Source organism: Sphaeramia orbicularis, chromosome 3 (assembly GCF_902148855.1).
Source record: "Sphaeramia orbicularis chromosome 3, fSphaOr1.1, whole genome shotgun sequence".
Lineage (NCBI taxonomy): Eukaryota > Metazoa > Chordata > Actinopteri > Kurtiformes > Apogonidae > Sphaeramia > Sphaeramia orbicularis.
In genome coordinates, this window is record NC_043959.1 from 9,980,524 (window position 1) to 10,004,585 (window position 24,062).

Here is a 24,062-nt window from a genome sequence, read left to right on the forward strand (position 1 = left end):
ATGCACCTTAACAGCAGCCCCACAACCAGCAGTTAGGAAAAGAAATGAATGAATACTTTTTTTCTCAAGTATGTATCATTATGTGTGTCCCATTTGTAATTTTATTTGGCCAATTAAAATAAATTGTTCTGTTGAGTTCAGAAGTAACTCAGTACCAGAGTCACTACTGTTCTTCACTGTCTGAAGTCATCTTTAGATCAGCCATTATTTCTTCAGCAGCAGCAAAACAACACAGTACACAAAGTCAAACTGAACTTTTTAATACAAACAGATGCTAAAGAATCATTATAAACAGACTTAAATAAATCCAGTTGCCTATGAACCCATAAGGCAGTGTTCTTTATAGTTACACAGATCCTTTTTTATTTTAATCTTGCGTTATGTATGATACCTCTGGAATGCACAGCAATGTCAAATTAAGGTAACAGTTAAGTGGGAAAAAATGCTGAAGTCAAGCTTCATGATGTATGGCAGTTGTTGTAGTTTTTTACCATCTGCAGCTGACTTGTCAGTATTGTGACAATATAGTTATTACTCCCTCAGAGTTTAATCAAGGCTCATCATAGTTCTTGGGTTTTAACAGCCATTTATTTGGACAATCAAATCTTGTGCTTGCCCAACAGTGATGATGCCTAAACAATGCCGTCAGAACTAAAGAAAATAAAATATTAAGACTTAGATTAACTTACAAAAATATAAAGATTTGACACAAGATGACAAAATGAATGCCCATTAAACGAAATAAAGCACACATATAAAATAACAGACTTAACTGGCTTCACATAGCATTCACATGACTTATTAACAAAGATAACTGACAAACTTTACCTCATTGGCCGCATAGACTCCAAAGGAATAAAACGGAGGGTTTCACAGCGTCTTCTTAAAAGATATGCTTGAAATTTCTTGCTCAGTTCTTATGAATTGTCCTTTTGCAGATCTAACAGGTAGAACACATCGTGCATGACAGCCTCATGTGGCTCATAGAGTGTACAACTAATCTTATCCCCTGGGGGCAACGTGAACATGCGGAACAAACATTTTGGTTCCCCTCTTACCTATATGTTTTTAAATCAAACAAATAAAATGTATTTTCTATGAATTTACCGCATTTTATGAATTATTTATTTACTGACTGTTTAAATGAATTATTACTGTGAATGTGTTATGTTTTTAAATACTCCTGAAAATTATGAACTGAATATTTGAGTGATGCCTTGGACGGCAGCTACAGTAGTTTGCTGGTACTATGACATATGAAACCCAGGATGGTTGACAACAACAACAGTGATGATACTAACAGTAACAAGAAAAGCACTCGGAGAGCACAGACCTCCACCAAGGAAGATCAGTAGGCCCCTGTGCCACCCCCCCACCCCCAAAATCGAATAATTTCTTCCTTGTGCCAGTATCAACATTTCCTGAAAATTTCATGAAAATCCGTCCAGAACTTTTTGAGTTATCTTGCTAACAAACAAACACGCACACACGCAAACACACAAAGCAAAGCGATCACAATACCTCCCGGCAGAGGTAATAATAATACTTTTTGCAAAAGTAGCATGCAGTGATTTTCTATGGGAGTGTCAGTTATATTTTAGTGACAGACAGCTGATTTATGGACTCCAGATGCCTATGATTATCCTGCAAACATCACAGGTATAAAGATTTAGCTTTGTCAAGCTTCTAAACTGACACACACCAGTGTCAGCTTATCCACTCTAGTTATTACCTCCGCCAAGGAGGTTATGTTTTTGCCAGGGTTTGTTTGTTTGTTTGTTTGTCTGTTTGTTTGTCTGTCCGTTAGTGTGCAACATAACTCAAAAAGTTATGGACAGATTTGGATGAAATTTTCAGGGTTTGTTGGAAATGGGATAAGGAAGAAATGATTAAATTTTGGTGGTGATCGGGGGTGGGGGGGCCACGGGGGGGCCACTGATCAGCCTTGGCGGAGGTCTGCGCTCTCCGAGTGCTTCTAGTTTCCTCTGTGTTAGCATGCATGTTTGACTCCAGTACACATCACTATAGCGCTGTTTTCATCTACTTACTTTGCAGAAAACTTGTCAGATAGCTGATTGAGTATGAAATAATCATTCACTTACATGTTAATCTACAGACACTTCTAGTTAATGATAACATTTTTTAACAACCATCATATCATTTGCCAAAACAGCCAATGGACTGCTATTTAAACATTTTTATTTGCTGATGAGGTGCTTAAAGTCATATTAGACTTTTGTGCTGGAAATACTGACTTTGAGGGACAGTAATAGATAGATTTAAGATAAAAAACTAGAAGCACTCGGAGAGCGCAGACCTCCGCCAAGGCTGATCAGTGGCCCCCCCCGTGGGCCCCCCCACCCCCGATCACCACCAAAATTTTATCATTTCTTCCTTATTCCATTTCCAACAAACCCTGAAAATTTCATCCAAATCTGTCCATAACTTTTTGAGTTATGTTGCACACTAATGGACAGAGAAACAAACAGACAAACAAACAAACCCTGGCAAAAACATAACCTCCTTGGCGGAGGTAATAATCCTTATCTATATTTATGATGGCTTGTTTGAGGTTTTATATATATATATATATATATATATATATACATATATATATATATATATATATACATATATATATATATATATATATATATATATATATATATATATATACACACACACAGGATGGGGAAGCAAAATTTACAATATTTTGAGGCAGGGATTGAAAGACAGTGTATGACCACTTAGTTTAGTGAAAGTCATGAGAATTTATTTGCCACAAGAAAATTTACATAATAGAAAATGTTTTTATTCTATGTGTCCTCCTTCTTTCTCAATAACTGCCTTCACACGCTTCCTGAAACTTGCTCAAGTGTTCCTCAAATATTCAGGTGACAACTTCTCCCATTCTTCTTTAATAGTATCTTCCAGACTTTCTCGTAATTGTTTTGCTCATAGTCATTCTCCTCTTTCCATTATAAACAGTCTTTATGGACACTCCAACTATTTTTGAAATCTCCTTTGGTGTGACGAGTGCATTCAGCAAATCACACACTCTTTGACGTTTGCTTTCCTGATTACTCATATGGGCAAAAGTTTCTGAAAAGGTATGGATAATAGTGTTAGGTATGATTATGACATCAATATATGTTTGGGTTCAAAACAATTGACGTAGTGCCTGCTGAGAAAAAACAACTAAATGTTCATTGTAAATTTTGCTTCCCCACCTTGAATATACATATATATATATATATATATACATATATATATATATATATATATATATATATATATATATATATATATATATATATATATATATATATATATACATATACACACACACACACACACACATAATTTTCAATGACACTAAGTTGTACAGTCCACTGACAAAAACTGTATTTGGACAGTTTATCAGTGCTTATACATGTTATACATTCACAAAAATACATTTATTCAACATTTTTGTTGTGAAACCTCCTGTAATTACACAAGATATTTGTCAATTAACAAACAAGTCTTGTTAAATTTACAGAACAAATACTTCTTTAACGGTTAACTGTCAGTAATTTTATCTTGTTTTTTTTTTGTTGTTGTTGTTTTTTTTACAGTATTAAACTTTAAATTAACAGTTTAATCTCATGAATAGAAAATAAATATTTGTGAAATTATGATACATTTGCAATTATATTTTAACTGTGTTTTTCTGTGAAAAAAGAAAAACATTTCTTTAAAAAAATAGAAATTTTATGTTTATTCACAGTTACAGTTTTTTCATGTCATTTTACATTTGACATGTAAAATCACAGTCTGTTTATCTCATTCCATTGATATTTTCCTGTATCTTAAAAATACAGGAAAAATCTGTAAACAGTGAAAATTCTGTTAAATTACAGATTTTTTACAGTCTCTTCTCTTCTCTTCTCTTCTCTTCTCTTCTCTTCTCTTCTCTTCTCTTCTCTTCTCTTCTCTTCTCTTCTCTTCTCTTCTCTTCTCTTCTCTTCTCTTCTAAGGGGGAAAGGGGCCAACACGGTGGTGCAGTGGATAGCACTGTCACTTCAACAGGGTTCGGAGTTCAATTCCAACCCCAGCCGACAGGGGCGGACCTTTCATTCTGGAATGTGCATGTTCTCTCCGTGTTTGTGTGGGTTCTCTGACTTCCTCCCACAGTCCACAGACATGCACTAACAGGTAATTGGTTGCTATCTAAATTCTGTAAATTGCTCATAGTTGTGAATGTGAGAGTGACTGGTTGTTTGTCTCTACATGTTGGCCCTGCGATAAACTGGCGACACATGCAGGGTGAACCCCCAGTTCACCCACTGGTAGCTGGGATAGGCTCCACCCCCGTGACCTTCTCAAGGATAAAGCGTTCAGAAGACGAATGACTGAATGAATCCGGAACAGGTTCTACAAATGCCATTTTTCAGAATCCCATACCTTCACAGTCTGTGACCTTGAATCAATTAACCCTTTCATGCATGAATTCTGAGAGCTTTAATCAAGATTTTTTATCCTGAGTGTTTTTATTCCTCTTCAGGCATGAAAAAACAATGTAATCTATCTTTCATGGAGTTATAAAAATGTCCACTCAGCTGAACACCATGCATTTGATTTTAGAAGCAGAATGATATACTGTGTGAAAACTATGAAGTAATAAAAACATTTTTAATGCTGCTAGTCTGATGTTTTCTTACATTTTCTCTAATACTAGTTATTACTCTCTTCATGGAGATAATATGCAAAAAACCCTGTTAATTACAGTCTAATAAGAACTCGAAGCACTCGGAGAGCGCAGACCTCCGCCAAGGCTGATCAGTGGCCCCCCCCATGGCCCCCCCACGCCAAGGAGGTTATGTTTTTGCCAGGGTTTGTTTGTCTGTCTGTCTGTCTGTCCGTTAGTGTACAACATAACTCAAAAAGTTATGGACAGATTTTGATGAAATTTTCAGGGTTTGTTGGAAATGGGATAAGGAAGAAATGATTAAATTTTGGTGGTGATTGGGCCCACGGGGGGGCCACTGATCAGCCTTGGCAGAGGTCTGCGCCACCCCCGTGGGCCCCCCCACCCCCGATCACCACCAAAATTTAATCATTTCTTCCTTATCCCATTTCCAACAAACCCTGAAAATTTCATCAAAATCTGTCCATAACTTTTTGAGTTATGTTGCACACTAACGGACAGACAAACAGACAAACAAACAAACCCTGGCAAAAACATAACCTCCTTGGCGGAGGTAATTAATAATTGATTTATACTCAAACATGTTAGTGGGTCAAAACATGGTATTCCAGATCTGTCTGACAGGACATTTTAGAGACAATTTGACAGATTAGTGTTGCTAAACACTGCATGAAAAACAGATTATCGGCCCAGTAAACGCCCACCAACTTCAAAGATTCCTGGTAATTATCGTGAGTTTATAGAGAAGTTCAGCTGTGCCAGAAACTGCCACAAATGGAGCAAACGGTGTTTGGGGGGGGGGTTAACACCTCACAGAGGTGTGAATGACCCTGATTTACATTTGAATGTCACTGGTGCCTGCCATGTCTGGCCTCAGAAACAGCCATTGGATGTTTGTTTGTTTTTTTCTCTCTTTTTGTAGTAACCCATTGGATGTTACCACAGACATTTCAAAGAACAGCTCACATGTGATTGGTCATCTGTGCAGCATTATAATATGCCCCACCCATTAAAATTCTTATTATCATTATTATTATTGTTATTATTATTATTATTATTATTATTATTATTATTATTATTAATGTTTTCATTATTCAAATGACCCACATTTTTACTTTCAAATTCATTTTTGCTTTAGTTGGACCTTAGGGGATTATCCAAAACAAGGAGCTACTTTATATTGAAATAAATGTTGGAATGGCTGTGTTTTGACCCTTATGCAGATCAGGTTTATCAAGAACAGCAAAGTTACAGTAATGGTATGAATGTCAGTGTATGGGATGGTGCATAAGCGTCCACTGTGTTGGCTGATATGAAACTAAAACAACAAAATCCATAAATATACAAGAGAACAGCTGGAGAATAACTGTCCACTGAAGTGACCACTATGCAGGAAAGGGTTAAAACGGTGACGGCCACAATCATGACAAATGAAACTGGAAGATCTGTCACTGCCAGCATTAGATGATGTTATAGGTTTAGACTCAGACTCAGACTCAGACTCAGACTTGCTTTATTGTCATTCAATAAATGCACCATCAGTACTTTATTAAACGAAATATCCGTGCTTTGCTCACCACAGTTTCAGTTTACAAATACAATAAATAAATAAAAACAGACCCCGCAAAGTATAAAGTAGCCTAAAATACTGTAATAATTTAAAATGTATATCTATCTATCTATCTATCTATCTATCTATCTATATATATATATATATATATATATATATATATATATATATATATATATATATATATATATATATATATTAAAGACTAAAATAATAATTTAATAAGTTTCAGTGAGTAAAGGCTGCGTATGTGATGGAAAGTAGGGGCCTCTTAACACTATTTCACTGGGCTGTTCACACCGTCCACTTCCTCACTCCAACTGTTTTTTTGGACTGTCCACTTGTTGGCAGAGGTCACTTCTGCCACTGCTCCCTGACTGTACCCAGTTCCCTGCAAAGTCTCATTATCCTTTTATCTTGACATTTATCTGACAAGAGAGCAGGGAGGGGGCATCTAGGCCAGCTGTAAAGATAGAAAAAAAAAAAAAAGCAGCAAAAAAGGGAAAAGCCTTAAAAAAGAATTAGAAGAATGGGACCTTAAACTAGCAATTCTGTTTGATGTGTGCATGTGATAGGGCTGACAGAATTATTAATCTGGAACTAAAGAAAATTCAGACCTTTGCTCTCAGCTGCCGCACTTAGAGTTTTTAGTTACCACCATTACATAGCAACTGAAGGTCGGGAGGTCTACCGCTAATTGGTTCTACAGGGTTTTGAATAACAATGAGCAGAGCCCAATTATAAAATCACTATGAGACACCATAGAGGAGAAAGAGGCAGAGAGAGGGAGAGTGGGAAACAGAGGAGGGGAGGGAGCATAAAAGAGAGAGAGAACGACGAGGGACCTGCTGGACTGGAGATGGGAGAGAAGAAAGACAGGAGGGAAGCTGTTTCATCGCTTTTGCATCCCTTCCTCAGCACCGAGCTATTAATAAAATTTATAAATCATGGCATAAATTTTAATAAAGGGCTGTGGAAAAACAGTCAGGGTCTCTGAAGATAGCTCCACCTCATTTGAAATTCCATTTGCATAAAAGATTCACGTAACATGGGAAGATTTGAAGGGAATCTTTTCTCTTTTATTGTATATTCATTTATTAGTAATAGAACCCTTATTACATGGTGGATCTGACATGAGCACTTTGGAATAGAAATCAGTGTCTCTTTAGAACAAGTGTCTCCTCCCTTTTTGTTTCAGTGTGTTTTTTCCTACTTGTGTGTTTTTGTCCATCCAAGCATGTGTGCATTAGCGGCCCCCGATAATGAAAGCATTAGTGCAGTGAAAGGTTTGCGTCGTCAGTGTTTGTGCTGATGCGTCGCCGCTCCTTGTTATGTTGTGTTTTTCTGACAAGACATCAGCAGACAGGTTGAGCTGCCACCTGGTGGCTCTGTTCCTCTGAGAAACAAAGGAACAACTGCTCCCAAATTAGCACTTTGTCAGGTGGGCGGAGAAGCCATGTCAGGTGGAACAACATCCCTCGCCTTCGACTGGCTTTTCTACACACCACTGGATCTGAACTGACATGCTAGCAGTTTATCAGGGCTGGAAGCTCTTACCTGACTGATGTGGCTGTGTTCTTTGTGTGCTACTTAAGGGAACATATCATTTTAGCGGCTGCTTTCAACAGAAGGAGACTTTGACAGCTTGTGGCTGATCGGTGGTGTGGAAATGACATTATATATGCACTGAAATACACGACAGCTTTCTGTTTTCTGCGAGCGCTCTTTGATCAATGTTTGACTGATCACGGTGGAGTTAAGTAGGCACCTGATAAAAGTAGTAATGATTCTCTTGTGTTTGTTCACTGAGGCTTCCAGGTTTGTGTGGGATTACAAGCAGTCTTTAATCAACCTGGAGCAGTCAGCCTCCCCTCACACTCTTTAACCAGGACTTCACTGATGTTATTGACTCTTGTTAGTGAGCAGAAGTCGATGCGTAGCTTTGATGTTTGGTCAATCTCTGAGGGCGAACTGATTTGATCAGTGCATTGATCAGTGAGTTTACACAACTCCATAACTCTCATTATCCCCGCCAGGAGGTAGTGTGATCAGTTTTCTTTGTTTGTTTGTTTGTTTGTTTGTTTGTTTGTTTGTTTGTTTGCAACTTTAGGGGAAAACTCTTCCACCCATCTTTCCCAAATTGTACCCACAGATAGGCCTAGGCCCTGGGACCAACCCATTCAATTTTGGGCCAAGTAGGCTAAAGTTCAAGGTCACAGCAAGGTCACAAAATCTACAGTTTTCCTATCTGTCATCATTGAGCAATTTTCCAAAATTCATCAAAAATTCAAAACGACTCCGATTAGCCTCCAGTTGGATCCAACCGTAGCTTAGAACAATATCTTGTATCTGGCACAAAACTGTCCACATCCACTGTGGAATGTGGACTCTGTGGACATTTACGTTTAACATTGAAAATCCCATTTACCACACATTTTTCATTAGAACTCAACAAATATTGATTGGAATTGAATATAATTTGACATACACATGACTGGTACCAAGCTTCGACTTTTTCTGCTGTATGGAACAACCTGGAAACTGTTGGAAACAAAAATAGTCCATCCACACATGCACACCGTTCAGGGTGCTTGGCGGAGGTTTGCGTTCTCTGAACACTTGTTACTGAGACCTGGTCATAACATGTGGATTCCCACCAGGATGTACGTCGAATTGGTGCCCTAAATGTAGCCAAGGATTTTCTACATGTTCAACCTCTGATTCATTTAGGACAAAGCTAATTCAAAGTGCTTTCCTAAATAAACACAATGGAGCATTTTCACATTAAAATATTAAGAAGTGACTCGGGTTGTGCCATATATTGTGTTGGTTGTTTATATTGTATATGTGGGCTTACCTCATAAATGTCCCCTGTCAGTGGTACTCTGTCCCATTTATTAAGTAACAATGTTTTTTATTGTGAAAAGATTGTAATGTCTTTTGCTATTGTTTTGATTAAAATTTAGGGGCTTGGCAGAAATTTCATATTGTGCCCTTAAGTAAAAATTAAAGTTAAAAGTATTCTACACAAAAGACCTACTTGAATTCTATAACAAGAGTAATTGTTGTCATTAAAGCTTGTGCAAAGCAGTAATGAATAGTTCATTTTCAAGTTCATCTATGCCATGACACCTGCAAAAGCCCACATAAATGTGAAACCCTAGAAAAGAAAAGGCTAAATAGGAATACACACTACTACTGCATTAAAGTTAGTGTGCAGTAGGTTACAGTGGCGGCTGCTCGTCCTTCAGACAGGGGAAGCTCATTGTTGGCTTATATAAAAAAAAATTGTCAAGTTATTTAAACATAAATTCGGCCCTCCGTTCCTTTTTAAGAAAATGGTAAACTAAACGATAACTATCTACAAAAATGATATTAAACTTGAACAAGAAATGATTAAATTATGTAACTGAAACAAGAAAATGTTGAAATTATGTTAAATTGAAACAAGGAAGTACAGTGAGTGTGTTTTATTTACAGTGCAAGAAATGAACGAGTAATTTCGTAGTGGTTTCTCTCTTGATTTCACAGCAGAATGTGCGACGGTATTAAACTGAACTGTGTCAAGTGAAGGAGTAGATCTGAAAATAGCTGTCAATCAAACGGGATTCAGCCTTTGGACCGATCCTCCAATCAGCACGTAAAAAAACTGTTCCACTCAGTCCCATTGAAGTGCATGGACGCTGAGCGTCTACGGGCAAATGCACTGAGCAGAGATCGAATGAGAAAACAGAGACACGGGAATGGAGGAGAAGTGAACAACGTCGAGTCCGATGATTTGTGATAAAGCTGATTCTGAACGAACTCGTCTGTGAGATGAACGTGTTCTAAGACATTTGTAGTCAGTGAATTGTCAACACAACCGAACAGGGTTGACCATTTAATTTGAGTCATTTTAGGGGAAGCCGAGCTTCCGTTGCAGTCTGTGAGAAATTGCCTCTGGTGGGTTAATTAGTAGATGTTTAATGAATCCTACATTTATGTCACCACCACCACATCAGACAGGTCAAGACATCCAAGTACAGTTTGGAAATGATTTCAATGAAATGTTGTTATACTCAATGGTTAATAATTGTAGACTGTTCTGTGGTAATTTTTGCAATTTAAAATTAGTAAGCTCTGCTTCCTTTTTCACTTGTTTAGCACATTGTTTTTCATACCTGCAGAAAATTTAATAAGCCATGGAAAATGAGTTTTATCTAAAAAGGAAAATAATCTTGCGAAGCATGTTTTTCATTATGATGTCACGTTAAGAAACTGTATCTAACTTTGTTTTGATAAGGTTTTTGCAGCTAATATTGAGCCAGGATTCACCAGTAACAGGCTGAAAGAATGGCTTACATAACATTCCAGCAGAGAGTGAAGGACAGAAATGATTTATTACCATTTATTGTAATATCATCCCCTGTGTTCTATGTTTTCGGTGTAAATCATGTATTTTCCTACATTTAATTCACTGCTCATGTAGGTGTTCATGAAAACTCAAAGTAAAATCAAAGGTACTTAGATCAAAACAGAGAAAATTAAAGAAAAAGTGACTTTTGGAGTCAAACGTGTCATGAACTGAACAGAAACCCAGTGTGTCCATCCACTGTCACTGATCCAACTCCATGGGTTTGACTGGGGAATCAATGTTGTAGAAGATGATGCTGTTTCCACGGTAACTACAGAGCCTCTGAATGGATCATATCTGATGACCATGAAAAGATGACAAACTGCATTTTACACCAATTATTTACATGTATTAATATAATCAGTGGTTCAAGAGTTATTAAACATTCTAGATGAGAAGGTGCTTTTGGTCACTAGTGGCTGTTTGGTTTTTTAAGGGTTAATTTGATATACTGCCCAGCCTCAATTCATAGCAGCTACTGTCAACATTCAAATGTTTAGGTGACACTTCATAGAAAGCTGAATAAATAATAATGTTTGGCAGATTGCCATGTTACCACAATAAAATGTTGTATTTTTTTGTACTCTAAAAACCCTGAAGGTCATAGTGGGTTTGTTTTGACACATCCACATACAGCAGAAACAGCTTCATATGTGTTAAACCTTGGCACACATCTGTTGCCAGTTTTAAATGACATGCAGTTGCCAATGTAAATGACTGCTTCCTGTGTCAGTTCCTATTTGTTTTGTCTCTCAATTAAGCAATTATTGTCTGCCATTTTAATTGTTTGCTTTTCGTCTCAGCGCAGCCATAATAGTTTAGTGTTTGTTTGCAGGAGGGAGGGAGGCATGGGGCTGAATAATGCACGACACGTCACCATGACGGACAGCACTGCCATTTGAATTATGAACACATCTGTGTGAGACACAAACTCACTCTGACTAAATGAAAGACACAGAGAAGTACAACTCATCAAGAGCGTCTGCTTCTTCACCGTCATTAGATTTGATGAGAGGAAAAGAGGACATCAGCAGTCAATTCACCTGACTCTAAATAAAAGTAGATTTAAAGATTTCTTCAACAAAAAGTTGCTTTTCCAAAATTATATAGTTGGTGCAGATTGATTTTCTAAATTTGAATGCCACTGCACCGTCACCAAGTTGACAGACTTTTGTGCTATGTTGTCTTAAGTATAGAAACAAGTGAAAGACATTTATTTATTTTGGTCTGTTAAGGGAACCTGCTCATTAAAAACCACAACAAACCATGGGTTTTAAAAATGATTAGGTCTAGAGCTGCAGCTATTGATTCATTTTGTAATCGATTAATCTATTGATTATTTTCTTCAGTTTGACTGGACATGGAATTTGGATTTGAAATGGTGAAAAAATAGCAAAAATGTGAAACTGATGTGTGAAAATGACAAACAACTTGTTCTTTATTCCAGAACCAGCTGAAACAACAACCACAAAAAGTATAAACGTAAAAGGATATATATAAAAATATCTATATAGAAGTAACAACAACAACAGTATAAAAACATATTTAAAAATATCTATAAACAATATCGAACAGGTCCAATGACATCTGCAACCAACATGTGCGCTGCAGTCCTCAACACATTTGGATCCACCTGACTAACAACTGAACATGGAACTAACATCCAACTGTGTGTTGATCCTGGCGTCATGTGCATCATATTAAGTGTCCGTGTGAAACACAACACTGAAATCCAATGTTTAGCAGCAGCGAAATTAAGGAAACAAAGCTTTGATTCATGGAAATTGTAATCGCATTATTTTTTTAATTAACTCGAGACAGTTAATCGAGTTTTTGTCTTTTTTGTGTTGTTGTCTAATGTCCTTTCATCTGTAAAGCACTTTATGAGTGTTTCTCTGTGATAAGTGCCATAAAAATACATTTTACTTACTTACTTAATTGATTAATCATTTCAGCTCTAATTAGGTCACATTAAAATGCTGATTCCCATCAGCAAGGTCCAGCTGCTACTTGCATTATCAACTGTGGAAAAAAAAAATAACGTGTGTTATTCTTCTGTAACACATGCCCAACAGAACAAACGACCATTTTACTTCCTGGAAGTGAGTAGCCAGTCCTTATTGTTGTAGTTTGTATCATCCCAAAGGTTCGACTGGCTGTGGTTAGTGCCCATCTCCACATTCTAAAGCTGCTGTTTTTCATACACTTGAATTTTTTCCTTAAATGTGGCCAAGGATGTTCCTCCTGCTTATCCTCAGTCTTAGCTGAATGCAGTTCGGATTCACCTTCATTTTAGTGTAACCCCCTCCCTTTGTTTTTTTTTTTTTTTTTTTCCCAATTCTGATGTATTTAATTTCAATTGCCTAATACTGGAGGAACAGCACTTTCTACTCTGCACTGGTATGAAGAAAAATACCTCAACAACATGGTTAAGTAAGAAAGACAGAAAACAAACAAAAAAGAACAAAAATACTCAAGAAATCTATTTCTTTACAGTAACATGATGAACATGTTCTATTATCAAAGTTTTGATGAACATTGCACTCTCAACACTGTATTCAGTCATGTGATTTATCACAGATACACTGTAAACAAAAAAAAAAAAAAAAAAAAAAAAAAAAAAACAGTATTATTCCAGCAGCAGGGGTGCCGAAAAAACACTGTTAAATAACGGAAAAGAACCAACTCATAAAAATATGGTAATTTTCCATAATTAAAATAAATTTTTTTGCCCTAACTACATGAAATTTTGCTTTTTTTTTTTTTTTTTTTGCCTATTTAATGTTTAATAAAGAATATTTACATGTATTAAAACAATCAAATGACAGACAGACAGACAGACAGACAGACAGACAGACAGACAGACAGACAGACAGACAGACAGACAGACAGACAGACAGACAGATAGATAGATAGATAGATAGATAGATAGATAGATAGATAGATAGATAGATAGATAGATAGATAGATAGATAGATAGATAATTTTCAGTGAGACTCAGTTGTCCAATCCCCTGATAAAAACTGGACAGTTTATCAGTGCTTATACATGTTATACATTCACAAAAATACATTTATTCAACATTTTTGTTGTGAAACCTCCCGTAATTACACAAGATATTTGTCAATTAACAAACAAGTCTTGTTAAATTTACAGAACAAATACTTCTTTTATGGTAAATTGTCAGTAATTTTATCTGGTTTTAACATTTTTTTTTACAGTATTAAACTTTAAATTAACAGTTTAATCTCATAAATAGTAAAGAAATATTTGTGAAATTACGATACATTTGCAAATGTATTTTAACTGTATTTTTCTGTGAAAAAAGAAAAAATTTCTTTTAAAAAATTTAATTTTTTTGGTTATTCACAGTTACAGTTTTTTGTGTAATTTTACATTTGATGTGTAAAATCACAGTCTGTTTTTGTAATTTCATTGATATTCTCCTGTATTTTGAAAATACAGGAAAAATCTGTAAAATAAACAGTGAAAATTCTGTTAAATTACAGATTTTTTTTTTTACAGTGTACTAGCAGCAAAAGTAACAGCACTGTCATCTTATAAAACACTTTGAACATTGACATACAACAAAGAACTCTTCACAACATCCAGTGTTTCATCTTTTCTCCAGAGTTGAAAAGGTTTAAATCTATTTTCAAATACAAAACTAACTGATTTTCAGACACTTTTTCAAAGAAGATTCTGTTCTGTTCCATCTCATAATTAATGCATAACCCCAATTGACTAAATGTACAGCCTTCAAATGTTCCTCCTTTATCTAAAGTTCATTTTGTTCTCAAAGGAACTTTTCTGTCTGGCAAAAACAGATCCACACACAGGCATGTCAGCATACATTTATGATCATTCAAACCCTGTGGCAGCTTGTCAGGTACTCTCCAGCACATTTGTTCGTAGCTATTCTTTGATAAAGTTTATAGGGGATAAGATAGTGTTTGATCCATGGGAAATGTATGCGCTTTGTGCAGAAGAAAGACATTGGGGCGCGCTTTAGGGTCGAATTGTTGGAAAAGCACAGCATAAAAGATTGTGTCACCTTGAAGAGAGGCAGGATTTGCAGTTCAGATCTACTGGGAACAGATCTGTGGTAACAGCAGCCTGGGCATCTTTCCCCTGGGACATAGACGGAGGGGGACAGTGGGGGAGCAAGTGACTGTAAAGTACAGCTGATAAAAGAGTCTACACTGTAAAAAAACAAAAAACAAAAAAAAAACAGCAAAACAACGGTATTATTCCAGCAGCAGGGGTGCCAAAAAAATACTGTTAAATAACAGAAAATCACCATCTCATTAAAATACAGTAATTTTCCATAATTAAAATACAGTTTTTTGCCCTAACTTTACATAAGATTTTGCATTTTTTTTTTAACTTTTTAATGTTTAATAAAGAATATTTTCATGTATTAAAACAATTGAATTACCTATATATATATATATATATATATATATATATATATATATATATATATATATATATATATATATATATATATATATACATACACACACACACACACACACACACAATTTTCAATAGGGCTAAGTTGTACAGTCCACAGATAAAAACTGTATTTGGACAGTTTATCAGTGCTTATGCATGTTATACATCCACAAAAATACATTTATTCAACATTTTTGTTGTCAAACCTCCCATAATTACACAAGATATTTGTCAATTAACAAACAAGTCTTGTTAAACTTACAGAACAAATACTTCTTTTACGGTTAATTGTCAGTAATTTTATCTCATTTTATTTATTTATTTTTTTACAGTATTAAACTTTAAATTAACAGTTTAATCTTATAAATAGAAAATAAATATTCCTGAAATTGATACATTTGCAAATGTATTTTAACTGTTTTTCTGTGAAAAAGGAAAAAATTCTTTTCAAAAATTGAAATTTTATGGTTTTTCACAGTTACAGTTTTTTCGTGTAATTTTACATTTGACATGTAAAATCACAGTCTGTTTTTGTAATTTCATTGATCTGTTCCTGTATCTTAAAAAATACAGGAAAAATCTGTAAAATAAACAGTGAAAATTCTGTTAAATTACAGATTTTTTTTACAGTGTATGTGTGCTGTTTGGATGAAAAGATTGAGAACCGCCTTTAGCATGTGAAAGAAAAAAACCGCTAACTAAAACTAAAACATCCCATTGCTGCTCCAGCTTTTTAGGACATTTTCTTTTTTTTTGTGGAATTGCACATCCTAAGCTATGCAAATCAGACTCAGTATTTGCCTAGCTTGAAAAAAGCAACTCTATTATTATTAACAGCAAAAGAAAAAAAGTCTGACTGGAGGTTATTTTACCTCTCCCAGCGGGAAGTCTGCAAATTAACAAAAAGAATATTGAATGCTACATTCGTTGCCTCTATTATTTCTCTATTTTCCATCTCTTTCCCCACATGAGAATGCTAGATCCTCTAAATTAATTAGCACTGAATATGTCCTAATGATATTTATACTTTTTAGTGTAATCGTCTAATTGTGCTTTTCTAAAGATACGTATACAGTGTGTTTTAGAAGACAAGCTGTTTGCAAAGGGAATATGGAGATAGTTTCTCAGCTTATTAAGGTTTTTTTTTTTTTTTTTTTTTTTTTGATGTTCAGCACATCATTAAGTCTGCTCCCATTGTGATTGTGCCTAAGCAGCCTCCTCTTTTTCTGTTCTTCTCTCACTCTGCTGCCTCTCTGGGGATAGATTGTGCACCAGGCTGTTGGTCAATTAGTCAGTGTGTGTAATTCAAAGGCTGAGAAACGACCAGAGGGAAATGAAGAGTCTCTGCTGTTCCTCATGTGTTTGTTGAACAGCATTTGTTTGTGCTGCTGAAGGAGCTGAAAAGAAGATCAAATGGAATGGCCCATATTTCATTGAAATGTACTAAATCACAGTCAGCATTGATGAGCCAGTCCCCAAAATGGCCATACGAGTAGCAGGGGCGGAGTGGGCCCTTTTTCAGCCCGAGAGTTTCATACCCAAACCAGCCCACTTTGAACATGGAGGAGGAATTTGAATAAATGAAACAGCAGCTAGCTCTAACAATGCCTTTTTATTGGGTCTAAGTTCAGGTATATGTCAGAAAGTGAACAGAAAACACTTCACTTTAACAATATATTTAATTCAAATTTAAATCAGATAAAGTTTTGTAAGGTAAAAATAAATATGATAAAGATAAAGATGTATTTACCTTCCTACAGGAGCAATAAATTGAAATTAAAATGATTTAAAATAGCATTTTTCTTCCCAACAGAGAGGTGCTCTATTGTTAGGTGGTGGCAGATTCAGAAAAAATTCAAGGGGGAGGGATATATACATACCAGGGATGCACCGATACCACTTTTTTCCAGACTGAGTACGAGTACTTACATTTGAGTACTTGCCGATACCGAGTACTGATACAAGTACTTAATCCCATTTCAGTTGTTAGTTCCTTTTGTAAATGTAAATATTGTCGTTGTCATTAGTCTGACTGGGAAAAAAAAGTGCTGCTACTGACATTTAGGGGCCGTTTACATGGCGTCGGATTCAGTCGACTCCGGGAAGATTTCATTGCGGATTAGCCTTCTGTTAACATGGAAACGGTGCCTAGAGTGCCTGAATCCAGAAACTTTTGATACCAGGGTCCAGGGTGGAACGTTATCGATACGCTCCGCATTCCAGCTCCGTGTTAACGCGAGTCGGAGCGTTCCGGGGTAAAATATGACGTCACCGCATGCGCGCGCAGCCAAGAACCGCCAGTTAACCCACTCCAGGCCAGTTGGTGGCGGTAATGCACTTCCAAGCTGGTTTGCCAGCCTCTATGACACAATAAAGCTGCAGAAAAAGAAGGAACAACCGCAACAACAATGGCCGGTTTCAGAACAACATACGTGCTGCTAACTGTGCTCAGCTCGTCTGTCCAGACAAAGAAGTCCTGCGTCTTTGTACGACCACTCGCCATTGTTGTTTGTAAATAGTGTTGTCTGCCTCTTCTTCTTCTCCTCATTTAAAGGCTGTCTAAACCAGAAATCGTTTGTGCGCAGGCGCGTGTTTTACCACCACTGTTTCACTACAGCTCTACATCGCCAGCTACTGGTCTGGCATGGCCACTACAGCGTATTCAGCTGTCCTCGCGGACTCATGTGAACGCAGATCGTTATCATAGCGGCTTCGTCTTAACGCGGAATGATTTCATAACGCAAAGGAGAAATCTTTGCGGAATTGGATCTTAGTGTTGCCGTGTAAACGTAGCCTTAATGTGTTGGAATGAGCGTTTCTCAATTAAACCACCAGGGGGCGCCACTCTGAATTAACCATACTGGACAAATACCACGAAGAAGAGTAAGTTTTTTTGAGAAGAAGAAGAAGAAAGTCAGTAATAACAAACATGGAGACGACAGAGGTAACACTAATGTGATACTAATATTGCAGCGTTTTTGCTGGTAAGGTTTAAAAGTTTAGCTTCAGCAGGAAGAGAAAAGACAAATGAAAGATAAGTTTCGTTTTCACTTCTGCTGCCGGCGGTCCGCACCGCTCCGTACTCCCAGTGGTAATCTCCAACTGGGTACTCATCCGCCAGCACCTGGAAAACGGATGGAATGTATGCAGAGGACGGACAGAACGCTGCGTCCGTATCTGTCTGTGTCTGTAACGTTACTTGCAGTCAACGTTACTTTTATCACCGTCATTTATTTTGAAAAATCTCCACACTCTTCACACTCCACACACATTATTCCACTGCCACGTAGCTGCTGCACTGAACTGTGAATGCCACATGGCCGTAAGTGGTATCAGTGCAGTTGTATCGGATATTTTTTATGAGTACGAGTACAAGTACACACACTGAGTATCGCAGCTGATGCCCAATACTCGTATCAGTATCGGAGCGTCCCTAATACATATGATATTCTTCTCTGAATTGTCATATTCCTACTCAGCAGGACTGCTTACTTTGTTTACAGAACATACTATGCACTACTGTCATATTTCACAACACAATATACACTTTAATCTTAATTAACCCTGAAGCTTAAATAAAAACATCAGAGCCTGAAAAGTACCAAGACAATCAGACAGTACATAGGTCCACCTACAGCCCATGGGCATTTAGCTCAGCAGGTGGTGCTTCAGACTGCAATGTGGAAGACCAGGGTTTGGATCCCAGGAACTCTTTTTGCAGACTTTCAAACAGGGGGTACGGTGCTAGGTAAATCTGATGGGTTTCCACTCAACTCTTCAGTAGCTTCATTTTCTTTAACCTGGTCTTTCTGGCTTCACCTGGCCTCTTCCTGCCCTCCATCACCACAGACTGACTCACACTACCGCTCCAGAAAAGACTGGTGGGCCAAACCAACTGAAACATTTGGGAGGGAAGAATTCCCTCAGATGGTAAAACCCATCGAGTCGACAGTAGGGGCTGCACTGCCTGATGAATGAAGAATGAATGCAAGAAGAAGATTAGAGAAGTGACAGATAAGTGTCAAAATTATTTTTCCCATCCAACCGGCCCAAAGTCCAGATTGGCATGAGCCGGTCCATCCTCCTGAATCTCCCAATTAGCCACATCCGCCTGTAATGAGTAGTAATTGTCTAAGGTATTTTCAACCAAAAAGGTCCTCCAGTTACTATTATGGAGTATATTTTTTGTTATTATTATACAGCAGATAAGGTGTTTTTAAATCAGTTTTCCTCCTGACTGGATTTTGTTTTTTGTTTTTTTTTTAATGATAGTGGTCAAGCTTCAAAATGAACACAATGAACCTCAAAGCATCAAATGCAGGTGAAAATCAGATGTAGGCCTCACCTTATAACAAACATTTTTTTCATTTTAGTTTACTATAAAAGACACTTACGTATTAACAACTTGAGGTACTTTTGAGCTAAATAAGGTAGGATGGTGAGTAGTTTGAAACAGGGAAACAAAGAAACAGGATACACAACCATAAGTATAAGAGAAATAAGCATACAATGAGAAATAATTTCAACTGTTTAGATACTTACCATGTTTAAGAGATCATTTGAGTTGGTGTCATGGTTTTTAATAGTGAATAAGAAATAAATGTGAATGACAGAATCCACAAAGTGGGATCAGTGTAATAAAGATTTGTCATATTGAGGCTTGATTTTAATTTATTTAAGAGGAAGTGTAAAGGGTGTGTTTCAAGTTTATTATACAGATATTATTTATTTATTTATTTTACTTTGTTTTGTTTTTTTTGTCTGTAATTTGGCCTCCCCTCCAGCAGATGGTGTCTTAGGCCAGAACCAGACTCTAACATTGCATCATTAACATTGGCGTTAACATTAAGGTCATTTTCACCGGCTTGAGCAAAATATTGGTGAAAGTTATTGTTGTTTAGTTCCATTTCTCTCACCCCTTCCTCCGCTCTATCAAGTCTCCACTGTCAAGCCGCAGAGAAGCTGGACAGGAAGTGGAGACTCCCGTGTTCGCTTTTCCAAATGATTCCAAATGATGGTTTACAGATGCAGTTTCATTCGTCCTTCTTTTTTTCTTAACCATGCTGTGCACTGTCACGTCTGATTTGGGTCTGCATTGAGTGCGGTCCCACAGAGTGTACTGAGGACTTGCAGCTGACGTCACTGGTCATGTGATTGTTGTTTACACCGCCATATTGGTAGGCACGCTATCTGGATTCAGAAAGTCAGAACTGTTGCTTTATATCGTGTTTTTCTTTGGACTCATGTTTGCGTGTTTTGTTACAGTCTACTCTCGTTATACCGCCAACTTCCGTTCACGGCCAAATTGGCGGTATAGCGAAAATGGCGTTACAACAGGTTGCGTCCATAATGTGCATGTCTTTACTATATGATGTCTATGCTGCCTCCGTTAACCCGTTCTAATTGCATTTCTAAATAAATCTTGATTCTGTTATGTTGTAAGGGATCATTTAAAGTGGGGAAACATTTTAAGCATTATTATACCGTGTCGGGAAATGACACGCCATCATCTTGAGGCTTTGGCTTAATCCCACGTCCTCTTCCCGACATCCTGACCTACTGAGTGTTCTGCGATAAATGAACGGTGGCCGTTCCGTAGACCTACTCGTAGCTTGTCGCGATCAGCGTCTGGCGCATTTGTTTCAGTGCATTGTTAAAATTTATGTGTACTTGATGGCAATCACGCTGGCGGTATAACGGTCGGGAAATCAATGGTATAAGTGTTGTTTGTGCATGGAACTGGGCTGGCGGATGGCGATAGGCGGAAATGGCGGTAGCTAATGGAATAATGCATTGGGGATTTTTGTGCAATGGTTTTGGTCGGCGGTGAGCGAAAATGGCGGTATAACAGCGGGCGGTTTAACGAGAGTAGACTGTATTTGCGAGTATGTCTGCTTGTGATAAAGGCACCATAGATGAGTTTCAGTGTTCACTAACAACAGTGATGTGCGCGCAACTTGAAGGCAAAAACAGGAGTAGCAGCTCCAGCCGGCTCACATCAGCCGCATACACCTCCAGGATCTCCCCTGGAACTCGTGAACGAACCAATGTGTTAGCTCTAAAACGGTCCATTAACTGTCTCTGTCCAAAAGCTGATCCCATCTTCTCTTTCACGGCCGCATAATTTGACTCAACCGCATGGGGAAGGCTGTCCCATAGTAGAAAAGCAGACTGTCACAGACGGATGGGGAGTATTGTCACCAGCTCCAGCTGAACTCAGCGGTGTTGCCCACCGTAGCTCCGACTGCCACTTCCATCTACCTCACCCAGCTGAGGAAACTCAAAGGGAGCATGTAGATCCACAATCACTCTGTCTCTATAGGGTGATAGTCCAGGGGAAGCCCTCCTGGTAGGTTTAAAGGGGTCTGCATCACCGTACCACATGATGACAATTCGGTTTTTCCACGCCGCTAAGCGCATCAGGCACACAGGCTAACTATACTGAGAAGCTACGCTAACCGCGGTAATAACTATAAACAGCGGTCGGCAGAACAGAACCACCGCTGCCACCAATGGAACTGAGCGGTCTGTATGCCGAACTTATACTTGGTGAAAGCTAAGGAATAAACAGCACACAGGAGTTTAGCAGGTCCATCGTTTAACACGTTGTATGATCCAAGGAAAGTTTCCCTACCAATATGGTGTCGTAAACAGAAAACCACGTGATCATGTGACAAATGTGCAAAACCTCAATACGGCAGAGTGTATACGGCAGACTCCAGCCAACTCTTTAGGGGCCTGCCCTCACTGGCCTGACTTATCAGTGCATGCCAAAGTTTTTGGGACAGACAGATGGACGGAAGACCAACTGATGACAATACTCTGTGGCCAGTGTGGCCGAGGGAAAAAAAAACAAAAAGAAAAACCATATATTTTCACCATGAGACCCCCCCCCAAAGAATTCTGGTTTCCTCATAGGACTTCAACATAAAAATGTGCCATGACTTGTCACGTCCCTTCCTTTTTCATGACTGACTATGAAAACACTCTTTGGAAGTCTCAGAAGACTTTTTTATGCCAATTCTTCATTTTTTTTCCATTTAGGACATTTTCTTCCTGAATAATCTTTTTCATCATTTTGGTTTTTTAATAGTTTTTGTCTTGTTGAATCTTTAATGCTGTTTTTTTGTGTGTGTTTTGTTTGTTGGTGTTTCATCTTGTGTATTCTCCACCTTGTCTGTCATGTTTCAGCTGATGCGTCTTTTCTGGTTCTGTTGATGTCAGCATTTAAAGATTCTTCCACAGAACATTCTTGTATTTCAATTAGTAAAAGTCACATATATTTAAATAAATTATAAATAAACTGGTGATCCAACAGCCTTGTGGCACATTTTGGGTTTTGATCCAAAACACAGGGAAATATCGAAATAGTAAATAATGCATAAATGTTTCCATTGAGGTCAGTGCCTCATTTACAGTATATAGTGACCATGAAGTTAACCACTCATAGTTGGGTCCTTTTGTTAACATAGTTCCACTTACTTAACCAGAACTGTTCTGGCTAAGAAGATGGAGTCAGGTGGCCTCGTCTCATTGTCTGTCTGTCGGTCCATCTGCACCTGCACCGAAATCTACAGCAAACATAGTTTTTATCCATCTGCCAACTTTTGGCTGAAGGGGTATTGTAATGATTTTGTCATGTGTCTGTCCGTCCGTCTGTCTTATCTGAACAATGCATGGACATATCTGCACAGAATTTATACCGTGGATGCATTTTAGGATGGAGCAGAAGAATATAAAAAATAGGTGACCTTGACCTACTTTTTCCAGGTCAAATGTCCTTGTGCAGTTCTAATATCTTAGTACATTCAAATATAAATATGTATGAAATAAATGTAATAATGTATGAATATTATAGGGCAGGAACTTTCAACAGAATCTTACACTAAATTTATATTTGATTTAAAGTGTGCAGCACATAATGTTTTTTTTCTTAATGTAGGTCTCTGCTGTATTCTAGTGCTCCTCAAAGACTGTCCAGGTCTGGATCCAATCACTCTTGACCACTGGGCTATAGGGCCCTAGACTGGATTATTAGATTAGATAGAACTATATTTATCCCTTGGGCAGAGCCCTCAGGAAATGAATGGATCTTGTCATCTATGGATGTATTCACACCTGGAAAGTCCTTTGGTCCGCTTTTTTAGTTCCGGTCAAATGTGGACTTTATTTTTTTCGTTTGGGATGGATTGCATTCTCATTGCACTTTTTGCTAGTGGACCAACATTTGTAAACAGAAGCACGCATGAGATGAACTGCGCTGGTATTGGACAGAAAAGTCGGGGGCGGGGTGAATCAGAGATGGCAGGTGTTGATGAAAACAAACATGGAGGTCCTACATGCAGCAGGACCAAATGTCAATGACACATTGAATCTCCTCATCGCTCCACATCTGTCCACGGCTCACGGCTGCTGCTACGAGCTCTGGCTACAAATGTGGCTGAGCTACTTCCACAATGTTGATTACCCACAATGCCATGCGGCTACAGTGACTCATCAGGCACAAAAAGGCACATGGGTCTTTGGTTTGTTTCGGCTCGAGGCCAGTTATTTTCACACCAGAAGTGAACCGGCCCAGAGTCCATTTGGAAACAGACCCAGACCACCTAGAAGAGGCAGAAGAGGTCCACTTGTTCAGTTCAAATCAGAGCTCGCACGTTTGTACCGACAAAAAAGTCCAGAGTTTCCAGGGAAACAAACTGTGGTCCATTTTCAACAGACCAAATGAAATAGGTGTGAATCCACCCCATGTCATCCTCCTCAGTTCACCTGCGCACCACTGCCACCTGTGCCAGTCTGGGTGAAGGCGGAGTACACCCTGGACATGTCACCGGTTCATCACAGGATCGGTCTGTTTCTAAATGTGGAAAATCAGTCCCTACACATTCCTACCTGACACACATCTGAGGTGATTTTCTTTCACTTTCCCAAAGTTCCTGTTGCTTCCTGTG

The 24,062-nt window shown here is 37.9% G+C and overlaps 1 long non-coding RNA gene across 1 annotated transcript; it reads right to left on the reverse strand.

Annotated features, from left to right (window-relative positions):
• Positions 1 to 2,805: 2,805 nt before the first annotated feature.
• LOC115417068 (uncharacterized) lies at positions 2,806 to 23,852 on the reverse strand. The gene is made up of 3 exons (XR_003935080.1): positions 23,781 to 23,852; positions 7,731 to 7,737; positions 2,806 to 2,816 (listed from the first exon to the last, which is right to left on the reverse strand). It is a non-coding gene; the product is annotated as an uncharacterized LOC115417068 (long non-coding RNA).
• Positions 23,853 to 24,062: the final 210 nt, after the last annotated feature.